General features: G+C 39.4%; 1 protein-coding gene across 1 annotated transcript in view; it reads left to right on the top strand.

The window, feature by feature from the left end:
- LOC131167275 (uncharacterized) overlaps window positions 1–12,670 on the top strand; it is a 34,390-nt gene that overhangs the window by 1,081 nt on the left and 20,639 nt on the right. The gene's annotated exons all lie outside the window — the stretch shown is intronic.

Genomic DNA, 12,670 nt, shown 5'->3' with positions numbered 1-12,670 from the left:
AAAAAACAACAAAAACCTACATGAAAAAGAAAAATCAACAAGCCTGCACATTCCTCTAGACTATTTTCCCTGAAAAAACCAAAACCGACACACCACAGTGTTGCTAAAAACTGGATTTTATCCAAAACCAACTCCCAAATTAATTAATTAATTAATTTTTTTGGTCTGGAGAAAATCCGTGTGTTCCCTTCCATCCATAACCCCCATAAAATTGCAAATACACCACACCTTCATAAGGCTGCCCTATCCTTCCTTCTGCCAAAACCTGTGGAAGAAATGGCTAATAAATCTTCCACCAATATATGGCATACCCAATTCTCCCCTATAATACCAAACAACTTATTCCAAATCCTCCAAGCAAAGTCATAGTGTAAAAGGAGATGAGATGAGAAGTTAATTCAGAGCCCTTGAACATGCAAACATCAAGAGAAACAAACTGCAAAGGTCTTCTGATTTGCAACAAGTTGTTAGTGTTTATTTTATTAAAGACAACCAACCCAGTGAAAGGCTTAATTTTTGAGGGTGCCTTGGCCTTCCAAATTATAGGAAAGAGTGGAAATTAAGAATTATAACGAATCAAGAATACAAACAAAGATTTGCAAGAATACGCTCTCGATTGATCTAAGAACCAAGTGCGAATATCCCTCCCCAATGAAAGATTACTTCTGTTCAATAAGGATTGCAAAGAAGACAACTCCTTCATCTCCCTCTCATTAAGAGGTCTCCTAAAATGAAGATCCTAAGAAACTAAAGTACTACTAAAATCCCCACCAAAAAAAAGGTATGACTCTATTTTCTTAGCACACAAATGAAAGAGATGAGGGAAAGAAGTGGATTAAAATTCATTACCTAGCCAAGGGTCTTTTTAGAAGCTAATATGGTACCCCCTCCCACCACATGATTAGTGAGAGGGGTAAAGGAAGGATAAATTTGAGAAATGGACCTCCATGGACTCCTTAAAGAACATCTTAGATTACTATTGGTATTTCACCCATTCTCATCCAATTCAAACTTGCTTCTTATTACTTGATGCCAAAGGGAAGATTCTTCTAGAAGGAAGCATCACAGCAGTTTAGCTAAAAGGACAGTGTTTTTAGACACCATCTTACCTAGACCCAACCCACCTTCCTTTTTCGGCTTACAAACCTCATCCCATTTGACTATGTGATCCTTATGGCCCCCCCATGCCAGACCACATAAAGTCTCTCATGATTTTCTCCAGTTTATTAGCAATCCTTGTTGGAATCTTAATAATAGATAGAAAATAAAGGGGAATGTTTGAAAGAAAAGTTTGAATCAAAGTATCAACCCCATAAAGAGAAAAGAGCCCCCTTCCACCCATCTAACCTCTTCGTCACCCTCTTCACCACTAGATTCCAAAACTTGGTTGCTCTATTATTCTATTATTCCCCCCTGCTCCCCAAAGGGATCCATAGATAACTCGAAGGCTAATCTAGAATGCCACAACACCCCCCCGCTCCCTAACTTGCTTGTTGGGTACATTTAGAGTTGCTAATCTTCTCTTCCCTATATTAATTTTGAGACTAGGCGCCCCTCTTGAAGATTTGGAGAATACCCAAAATACATCTAAAAGAAGGCCTGTGATCATCAAGGAAGGAAATGGTATAATTAGCATACTGGAGATGGGAGACCACCACATCCTCTATCCCTACTTTTACGCCTCTAATCAGCCCTCTCTGCACAACCCTATCCACCATCCTGCTTAACACATCTTCAAGAACAAAAAGAAAAGGGTGTAGAGGATCACCTTGTCTAATGCCCCTATAAGCACTAAACCAAGATTTGGGTTCACCATCAACGATCACTGAAAACCACACGTTTAAAAGACAACCCCAAATCAAACAATGCCAATGCTCAACAAAACCCTTCCTTTCAAAGACTTTATCCAGAAAGCTCCAACTTACTCTATTGTAAGCTTTCTCAAAATCTAATTTAAAAACAAACCCGCTCTTCTTGTTCCTTTGACAATCCTCTAACCTCATTAGTCACAAGAATGGCATCCACAATTTGTCTCCCTCCCACAAACGCACTCTAGGCACAACGCACAAGAGATTGTATTAGCAAGCACCGCACTCAACCTATTAGCTAAAACCTTAGAAATAATCTTGTTCACACTAGAAACAAGACTAATAGGTCTAAAGTCTTCACCCTTAAAAGATCTAGATTTTTAAGGCACCAAGGCTATGATGATTACTACTTTATTTGAAGCTACTTCAAAAGTAATTTGAAATCGAGGTTTATAAGTCTTAGCATATCTAGTTGTTGTTGCTCGGGATCTATTGGTTTCTTTTAATTATATTTTTGTTGCTTGTAAACAACTAGAGACAGCCAGCCCTGAAAATCTTATCACCTGCCACTCGTTATGCTTGAGCTTCCTATGGATTATTTGATTCTTCTCTTTAGCCCTCTCTAGAACATCCATATTTGTGTACAACTCAAGATCTCCTCCTCGTCTAAGAACACCTTCTAATATTCCCTAATGCTTTTGCAACCACAAGAGGGATGTTGGAGATTCTTCAACTGATTTCAGTAAGGCAGTCGGGGCAGTTTTTACAGTTGACAGTGTTTGGAATGGGTGCTCATTCTATTGTTAGAGTGGAACGAAAAATTTTCCATGTGAATCGTATCGACATTCTGAGTTCCTAGGGAGGCATTTTTCCTATATTTTGTTGAAGAAGGAGAAGTTTCTGTGAATTATAAAATCTTTGGGGGTGATATGTAAATGGAATCAAGGGGTTGAACTGATGAGTTGAGGGGGCGTACTATGCAGAGATGGAGGAGATTGGATCTCTTTCAAGTTGAGACACAAATGAAAGGGGAGATTCCTTTGTTTGGAGTAGGGTTTCAAAGGTGGATGAAGGCAGGCCCTAGCATCCCCGAGGGCAAGAAGAGTGAAGGATGGAGAAGCTTCTTTGAAGCCATGTTGAAGCTCTCGTCTGAACATGAAGACGTTAGTGCAAACCTTCGTTTAATATTTGCAGAGCGTGGGTCTTTGAACCTTATTTGACATGGGAAGCAGGCCATGAAGCTGAGTGTGTTCTGTAGGTTTCAAAGAATTGCTTTTTAACCAGTGTCATCATATTGCACCAGCAAGGGCGAGGAGCATCTCTGGGAGGAGTGTATCTCTGTCAGATTTGTTGCATCCCCAAGGCCATATAGATTTGGTGACTTTAGAGTGGTTGGTTTGCTCTTAATAGGCTCTAGTTAAAGCTAGCTCTTAATTGGTTTAGTATTGAGTAAAATGGTACTTTTAGGTTCTACTATGAATGCCTCTTAGTGCTCAGCCTGAATCATGCATATGCCTGATTCAGTGAGAGCTAAACTAAAAGGTGCATTTCCTCTCACCAGCCCTCTTTCTGATCTATCTATACCACTTCTTATTTGACCCTTTCTCCCTTGCTAGTCATCTCTACAAGCATCAAGTTATCACGGCCAATCCCTCTGTTTATTGGACTCAATCTCTCAATGCTGGAGTTGCAAATTGTCCAAAGTAATTCTCAAACCTTGTAAAAAAAAATTCAAGAGATCCCCGAACTTCTTGAGAATTTGAATGAATGTGTTCCCAGGTATGAAATCCCCTAAATGATTAGCTCTTGCATTTATGATTTAGATCAAACCCATGAACAAGCTTCAACCATTGTCCCACCTGAATTTATGGTTTAGATTGTTGCTTGGGGTGGGGGGGGGGGGTGTTGGTGAGTATATATTTTGTCAATATTCTAGATTTTTCTGGTCCAGAACTTGCTCGTATTGGAATTCCAAGACACCTAGCAAGCCAATATTGGCAAACTCTTTATGGCAACCTGCATGTATCAAAAGAACCTTTGATGAACACTTCAGTATCTTCCTTCACTCAATTTTTTTGGGATAAAAATTGGGGGATGCTTCAGAATCTTGCCCATGTTTTTAGCCCCTATTTTGCTTATTGTTGCTAATTTTTCTTGCCTGCACTATGTCTAATTGGCATCACCGAGAAATGACCTAAATGCTAGGGTTTTAGTTTAGACACAATGGTTGGATATTGCAGAGGCTATGGAAGGGGAAAATCAAGCTGCGGCTGAGATGCAGTGTAGGATTGAGCATCTATAGTTTAGCCCATGTTCCATACCTACATTTAGGAACCTATTAGAGCCTATGTGGGGATTCCAAAAAGTTGATCACAACCTCCTAGACATGCCAGAAGGTGGTCTTGATGAGGAAATTGACGATGTTGAACATGAAAATTCTTTTCATGATGCTGGAGCCATGAATCATGTGGTGCGTGGGAGATTGAAGGAGAGGTTAGCACATACAATCTCATGGTTATTAAAATTGCGATCTAGATTGTAGGACCATCCAGATTTGTCTAATATGGGAAATTGGGATAAGGGAGGATCGGGGTTGGATCTCGCACTGGGATTCATAGGATTGGCAGGATCATGACCCCTCTTGTGATCCTACTGATCCTACTTCTGTTACTGAATAGGACCTTTTTGCTTTTGGGTTTTGAAGCATTAAGACTCAATTGACCTTTAAGGCTGCCAGATGAGTTGAGTTAGGCCCGATTAGCCCACTTGCTTCCAAATTAGAGCATCAAGCATGCCAATAATGTTGTTCTCACAAGAATTGAGAGAGTACAGAAGAGAGTTGCCGGGCGTCTTTGTCTACTGATCTGCTGCTCTGCCAGCTTTGTTCTCCTTAGACCAAGTATGTCTTCTCCTTCTACTCTTCTTTGCATGTCCTCATTCATCCCCTTTTTGGGTGATCGGATGGAATGGAGCTCTTCTATTCATCTCTCATCAATCTTCCCCTTCTCCTGTCTACTGAACTGTTCAATTCTTTTCTGTTCACTTACCATTCTATTTCTTCTTCATTTCGTCCTCTCTTCCCCCAGTTTTATTCTTCTCATTCTACTTCTTCGTCTTGGTCGGATGGCAGAGAGCTGTTGTGTTTTCTCCTGATCTTCCATTTTGCCTATGTATAACCTGTATAAATATATGCTTTGCGGAACCAGTGAGGTCAGCTTGTGTGCAAGCGCCTCCCCCCTCTCTTTTGATCTCATTTCATTTTTTTTTCATCATAATTGCTGAAGAAACAAGGTGGCAGCTGTCTGCACTCTGCAGAGCACTTCGTTGTTCAGTTTGTTTTTGGTCAAAATTGTTGAAGAAACAAGCTGCTGTATGGAAGCAGAGCACTTTTAGGCAAAATTTTTTCAATAATTCTTCAGTATTTCTTTTGTTTTGTTAATTTTAAAAAGTTTTATGTTTGAATATGCTATGTAAATTCTGGCAGCCTTGCCCTTGACTTAAATAGTGGTGGAATAAAGATAGAATTTTCTGATTTCCTAGGAAATATGCACGATCAAGATTGTTTAGATATGAAAAAAAGCTGGGACAAATATCTTGAATGGAAGCCAACGGCTGAGAATAGGAAGCTTCTATTGTCAAAATTAAATTGAAGTGCACTACACTTGAATGGTGGAAGAGAGTTGAAGAGCTATGTGCACAACAAAGCTAGACAAGAATTGGGGTTTTGGATCATGAAAGAAAAAATGAAGAAACAATTTATGTTGGCTGATTATGCGCTGAGTGGTACGCGAGATTCCATGTGCAAATTAACTTGGTATCTTAGTAAAGGAATGCGCATTCAAGTTTAATAACTAGCCTATTAGGCATCGCTTGAATGAGACTAGTGAACAGATGACTTCCTGTTATGTTGCTGTTATGAATTAACCTATTGAGATGAGATGGGGGGTGTTTTAATCTGGAAGATGCTTCACAATATGCCTTAATGGCTGAAAAGTGATTATTGCACTGCAGTGGACAGAGACCAATCTACACAGGTCCAAGGGTGGTTACAGTGTAATATGGTTGTTTGGGATTTGCAAGATAATAAAATAACCCAGCAAAGTGGTTGTGTGGCTGCCAACAGCCAGCAAACAAAGTGAGGGAAGTGCAGTTCATGCTAATAAAAGTGATAAAGGAAAAAGGAGTGGTGAAATATGGTGCACAAAACATTTCTGGCATTGGTGTTTCTAAAGCAGGCCGCAGCTCACAGTTTTGTTGTTTGACTTTTGGTGAAAGGGGACACAAGTCCTATGCCTATCCACAGTGAAGGGTGAAACTACATGAGTTTGAGGAACACATAGAGGAGACATTAAAACCTGTTTGATAATTACAATGATGAGAATGAGGAAGCTGATGTTTATCCAATTCCAAGGCAGTCATTGGCGGTCCGAAGGATGATGACAATGCAAAACAATCAAGGATGAAGATGAATATTGGACATGGTGTAGAATTTTTCATACACATGTTCTTAGTGGCAATAAGGTTTATGATTTGATTGTGACGCAAGCATGGAAAATGTTTTTTGAAAAGATGCAGTGGAGGAACTGAAGCTGCATGCTAAGAGGCATCCTCATCCTTGCATAATTTGGTGGCTTAAAAAATGGAACAAGCTACCAATCACTACTTGATGCTTGATCAAATTTACTGTGGCCTGTGGGTGGTAATTTGAAAGATGAGGCTTTTTATATGCAGTTGTACCCATGGATGCTGGTTGCATTCTTTTGGCCAGGCCTCGGTATATGATTATGACATGGTCCATCATATAAAATTCGAATATGGATTTTCAACAGGGGCATCAAGAAGCTTTCTTTGCATCCCGCTATAGAATAATGTAAACATGGATCTCCTTGTTCATCTAAGGTAGCAAGGTGAGTGGATCTCTTGAAAACTTTGATGCTAAATAGAGAAATAAGGATTATGCATGCATTTTTCAGCAAGACTGAATGCTTACCAGGTTGGAGAATCAGAGAGATGCTATTCTAAAATAGCAGTCAACATGTGATCAATATGATTTCAGGAATGGCCTACAGAATCTGGCAGCTTATAGCATGCTACCTATGCAGTGAGAAGAAATGCGAAAAAAAATTGAGGATTTGCTGAAGAAGGTTTTATTGTGTGAAAGAAAAAGCCCTTATGGCCCAATTCTTTGCCTAGAAGACATGCTTGATCACTTGATTGCTTCTAGGCTATTTTTTAAAACCAATCGGCCAGTTTCTATCACCAAATCAGATTAAGGACAATTGATGAATGGAAGACAATAAGAGAACAGTGGGCCAAGCTTTAGCCAAAGGGGTGTTGGGCCTGTCTTAGAAGATAAGAGAACAGAATAATGGAAAAACTAGCAAGGAAAATACTGAGACCAGAACTGTGGAAGAAAATACAGAAATCTGCCTAGTGGTGAAGGTTTCCAGCGAGCATACTTAGCTTAATTTATCCTTATAGGATATGACTGATCTTCCCAAAGACGTTGGTATGGGATCAGGGGTGGAGAAGGTTGAATTGGATGAAGAAGCAGTAGAGATTTCTGACAATGTAACTTAACTAGGTAGCAGGCCTGCTGGAGGATCTGGTATAACAATCGATGCAGCAGAAAGAGGGCAGTTTCTCTTACAAAACTGACCCAGTTGCAGCGAAGGTCCATATTCAGTTGAATATGAAGATACTAAAATTGACTAGTTCAGTTAGGATGAGAGGTGCTCAGAAGCAGATGATGACCTAAGCAGCTTTTGTGATTCTGAGTCCGACCTTCTAGTTGATCAGTTAAGAAGTGAGTTAGATATGGGAGGAGAAGATAATTGGGAAGAACTTGTTGGAGATTTGGGTTTTGACGAAAAAGCGGAAGATTTATTACTGAGTAAGAAGCAATCTCATATACCTCAGCTTGCACAAGGAGAGAGTTCTATATTGTCCCTTGATATTGAGCAAGGATTAGATAGTTCTATTGAGCACAAGTCTGATCAAAATACAACTTTGATTGATGAGGGGTATTTGTCCTTTGCTCCTAAGCTTATTCCTATTGAGTTGGACATTGGTGTTAGTCCTTCAGGTGTTGGGAGGGGCAATGATGAGGAGACAAGTGCTCCCATGGGTGATTTGAATTCTTTGGAACCTGGAAAAGGTATTCTTGGTATTCTTGTTTAGTCCTTTTTGGATGATTCTTTATGCCACAATGAGGGAACTAATTGGGGGGGGGGGGGGGGGGTGACTTTGGCGCTGGCCAAGGGGTTAGTGAGAGAGACTATAGAGACTTGAATGAGCTTTTAAATGTCATGGAGTTGAAGTTAGTGAGTCCTACAAGAATTGAGGTTAAATTGGGGGCGAGTCCAAAAACTTAGGAGAGGGGGAAAAAAAAGTGGAAAAAGAATTAATTTTATTTTTTTGCCATCAGTTGTGGGATAGGGAAGGGGATAAGGAATGGGGGTAAGCTTGTTAGATTATGAAGATTATTGGTTGGAATGTTAGGGGTCTAGGGTATGTTAGGAAGTGAAGCTTGATTAGGGAGGTTTTGTTAAGGAATTCCTCCGATATTGTCTTAATCTAGGAGACTAAGCTTGAGTTAGTAGACGGGAAGGTAATTAGAGGGATTTGGGATGGGCAATGTAAGGATTGGGCTTTTGTACCATCTTGGGGTGTGGCGGGCGACATTCTAGTGTTGTGGACACTAGGTCTATTACCATAGTGGACAATTTAGTGAGTTTTTTCTCCCCTTCGGTCTTGGTTGATATTAAAGATAGGGATCAATTGTGGATTTCCTCTATGTACAATCTTTCTAGGCTTGCTCTTTGGGGAAATTTTTGGAATGAGCTATATTTTGTTTCTAGCTTATGCTTGCCAAGGTGGTTAGTGGGTGGTGATTTTAACGCAGTTAGGTTCCCTCAGGAAAATAAGGAGGGTGGTAGGGTTAACGCCTGTATGCAGAAGTTTGATTTGGTTATCAGGGAGTGTGGCTAAGGGATCTTCCTTTGAGTAATGCTAATTTTACATGGTCAATGGGTAGGGCTAGGGAGGTCACTAGTAGAATCGATAGGTTCTTGTTTTCCATTAACTTGGAGGAGGAGTTTCCTAATCTTTCTCAAGTGGTGTTACCTAGACCCACTTCTGATAATTTTCCTATCTTATTGGAATCTACCAAAGTACCTTGGGGTCCCAACCCATTTAGGTTCGAGAATATGTGGTTAGGAGCATGACTCCTTTTAGACCTTGGTTAGGGACCCATGGAGTGAGGATGTGGAAAGGGGTTGGGGGGAGGGTTTTAGATTTATGAAGAAGTTGAAGAGGTTGAAAGAAAATTTGGAAGTGTGGAATAGGGAGGTGTTTGGAGATATTAGATAAAAATCTATTATTCTAGGAAAGTTGGAAGAGTTAGATAGAGTAAGAATGAGTGATCCTTTCTAGGGAGGAAGAGGTTAAAAGGGTTTCTTTGAAGAACAAATTGGAAGAGCTAATCTTTAAGGATATGAGAAGTTGGAGGTAGAAGACAAAGTTTAAATGGATTGGGAGATGATGACTATAATTTTAAATTTTTTCATAGGATAGCCAATATAAAAATGAGGAAGAATTTGATTAGGGAGTTGGAGGTGGATAGGGGGATTGTTATCTTGGATCCTAATGTAATTGCCACTGAGATCACTGATTTTTATTATAATCTGTATATTGAGGAGGATGAGAGTAGACCGATGCTGGAAGGTTAAAGTGGGATCCTTTGCTTGTTGATAGGATAGCTTGGTTCTAGACACTTTGAGGAAGAGGAAGTTAGCGCTACAGTTTTTGGGATGGAGAGGGATAAAGCTCTTGAGCTGGATGGTTTTAATTTATCTTTTTATCAGGATTGTTGGGCTGTGGTGAAGAATGACCTGATGAGGGTTTTCATTGAATTCTATTGGAATGAGTTTTAAGTAAGAGTATTAATTCTACGTTTATAACTTTAGTGCCTAAGAAAAGTAGGTCTATCAAGATCTCTGACTGTAGTCTGATTAGTCTAGTTTCGAATGTTACAAAATAATCACCAAAGTGCTAGCTAAGAGGTTAAGTGTGGTGCTTGATAAGATTATTTCTAAGGCCCAAAGTGCTTTTTTGGGGTGTAGACAGATTGTGGACACAATCCTGATTGTGAATGAAATCGTTGAGGACATTAGGAGGAGGAAGAAGGAGGGGGCTTGTTTTTAAGTTGGACTTTGAAAAAGCTTACGATAGAGTGAGTTGGAATTTTATGGATAAGGTTTTTGTGAGGAAGGGGCTTTTAGAGAGATGGCATAGATGGATGAAAGGTTGTATGTCTGATGTGAATTTTGCGGTGATAGTGAATGGTGAGCCCAAATCTTGGTTCAAGGACCCAAGGGGGATTAGACAAGGAGATCCTCTTTCTTCTTTTTTGTTTGTGCTAGTGGCTGATATTTTGAGTAGGATAGTTGATAGGGTGGTGGATAGAGGTTTAGTGAAAGGCCTTAAAGTGGGTAGGGAGGAGATCACAGTGTCGCACCTTCAGTTTGCGGATGATACTATATTTTTTTTTGGAGAATCATAAGCCTTCTTTCATTAATATTTTGGGGCCCCTTCAAATCTTTGAAAGGGTTTTAGGGCTGAAGATTAATATGGGTAGGAGTGGTATTGCAGTTATTAACGTGCTTGCAAAGTGTGTTAGGGGTTAGCCATGGAAGTTGGGTGTGCTGAGCTGGGTTGGCCATTGTCCTATCTAAGGGTTCCTTTGGGAGGTAATCCTAGATTATCTAGTTTTTGGGATCCTATGGTTAAGAGAGTGTCGAAGCATTTAGATGGGTGGAAAGGAGCCCTTTTTTTTTTTTGGGAGGGAGGATTACTCTAATTTAGGCCTATCTTTCTAGTATTCTATTGTATTTTCTTTCTATTTTTAAAATTCCAATGGGGGATTGGAAGTTTTTTGAGAGATTTTCTTTGGTCAAGGGTAGCGGGTTCTCTAGGGATCATTTGGTGAGTTGGGAGGTGGTTTGTAGGACTAAAAGGGAGCGTGGTTTGGGTCTTGGAATGGTGTCTAGGAACACAACTCTTCTGGATAAATGGCTCTGGCGGTTCTTGCTAGAGGTTTCTTCATTGTGGCATAAAGTTATCAAAAGTAAATTTGGACTTGATGGGAATGGATGGGATACTAGATTGGGTTTTAGATGCTCTTTGGAAAGTTTGTGGAAAGCTATATCTTAGATTTACCCTTTCTTTATTCCCTATACTAAATGTTTTTTGGGCAAGGGCTGTAATATTCGTTTTTGGAAAGACCTATGGATGGAGAATGTTGTTTTGTCCACCTCTTTTCCTTGTCTTTTTTGATTGAGGTCAAGGCAAAATGGCCCCATTTCTTTGTTTAGAGTAGACTCAGGCGGTCATTTACCCTCATGGGATTTTCACTGGGAGAGCCTTGAATGATAAGGAAACTATTGAGTAATCTTCTTTATTGTTTATGTTGAATAATTGTTGGGTATCTTCCAAAAATGATAGTCGATACTGGTTGTTGGATTCTTCGAGAGTCTATTCTTGTAAATCTTTCTTTGAATTCTAGGTTGGGACAGATTGCTCTTTTCCTCTTTACAAGGTTATATGGAAGGTCAAAAGTCCCCCTAAAATCAACGTCTTTCTTTGGTTGATTGTGCTTAATAGGACAAATACCAATGACTTGTTGTAGATGAGGAGACCTTTAAAGGCTTTCCTTCCTAATATATGTATGCTTTGCTTTTATTGTTCAGAGTCTGTTTCACACCTTTTCCTGCACTGTGGTTTTGCATGGAAGGTTTGGAAAAAGTTATTCAATTACTTTGAAGAAAGCTGGGTTTGTCCTATAATAGCAGAGGAGTTCTTGGCAATTTCTTTTATGGGGTTTGGGAGGAAGAAGGAAGGGATTGCATTGTGGAATTGTGCTTTATTTGCAGTATTTTGGGGCTTGGGAAGGAACGTAATGTGCATATATTTGCAAGGAAGAAGTTAACATATTGGTTGGTGTGGGAAAAAATTCTTTTTATGGCTTCTTTGTGGTGTATGGGCTATGGAAATTCCAAGGGAATGTGTGTTTCAGATGTTCAGCGTGGTTGGAAGTCTCTTCTTAGGGCGTCTTGAGTTTCTTTTGTCATTTTTTATTTTTGAAATTTTATTTTTTGGTTTTCCTGAGGATTTTATCAGACTTTTCTGAATATATGTCTTCTCTCCTGCTTGTAAATTCTTTCTTTATCCAATGAATTTCTTTTTCTATCCAAAAAAAAAATGAATGGAAGACAACCTTCAAAATACTGGATGGGCTTTGTGTGTGGTTATTAATGCCGTTTGCTCTTTCAAATGCACTGAGCACATTTATGCAAGTTATAACTGAGTTACTGATGCCTTTTTTGAAATTTTTTGTGGTCTATTTTAATGGAATTTTAGTATATGATAAAACTGAATAGGACCATCTAATTCATTTGTTCAAGTTTTTGAATGGCTGTACTGGAGAAGGTTTTTATGAACTTGAAGAAATGCTCTATCCTGTGCCCAATGTGTTGTTTTTGGTGTTTATGTGGCTGGTCCCTCAAAAAATCAAAGGGTCAGAGTTATCATGGGTTAGTCAGATTATAAGTCTGTAGTTGATTCATGAGGAATTTCAGTTCCTTTGTGAGTCCAATTACTGGATTCTTGAAGAAGAATATATTCGAGTTGACAAAAGGCTGCACAAAAGGCCTTCAAAAAATAAAATGGTTGATGATAGCAGTGTGGGTTCTTGCTCTTTGAAATTTTGGGAGCTTATTTGTTGTGATGCATCACATATAGGAATCGGGGCCAGTAAAGATGGAAAACTAGTGGAATTCTTTAGTGAGAAATTATCTGATTCT

Source organism: Malania oleifera, chromosome 11 (genome assembly GCF_029873635.1).
Source record: "Malania oleifera isolate guangnan ecotype guangnan chromosome 11, ASM2987363v1, whole genome shotgun sequence".
NCBI classification, from domain to species: domain Eukaryota; kingdom Viridiplantae; phylum Streptophyta; class Magnoliopsida; order Santalales; family Ximeniaceae; genus Malania; species Malania oleifera.
This window is presented reverse-complemented; position numbering and strand designations above follow the sequence as displayed.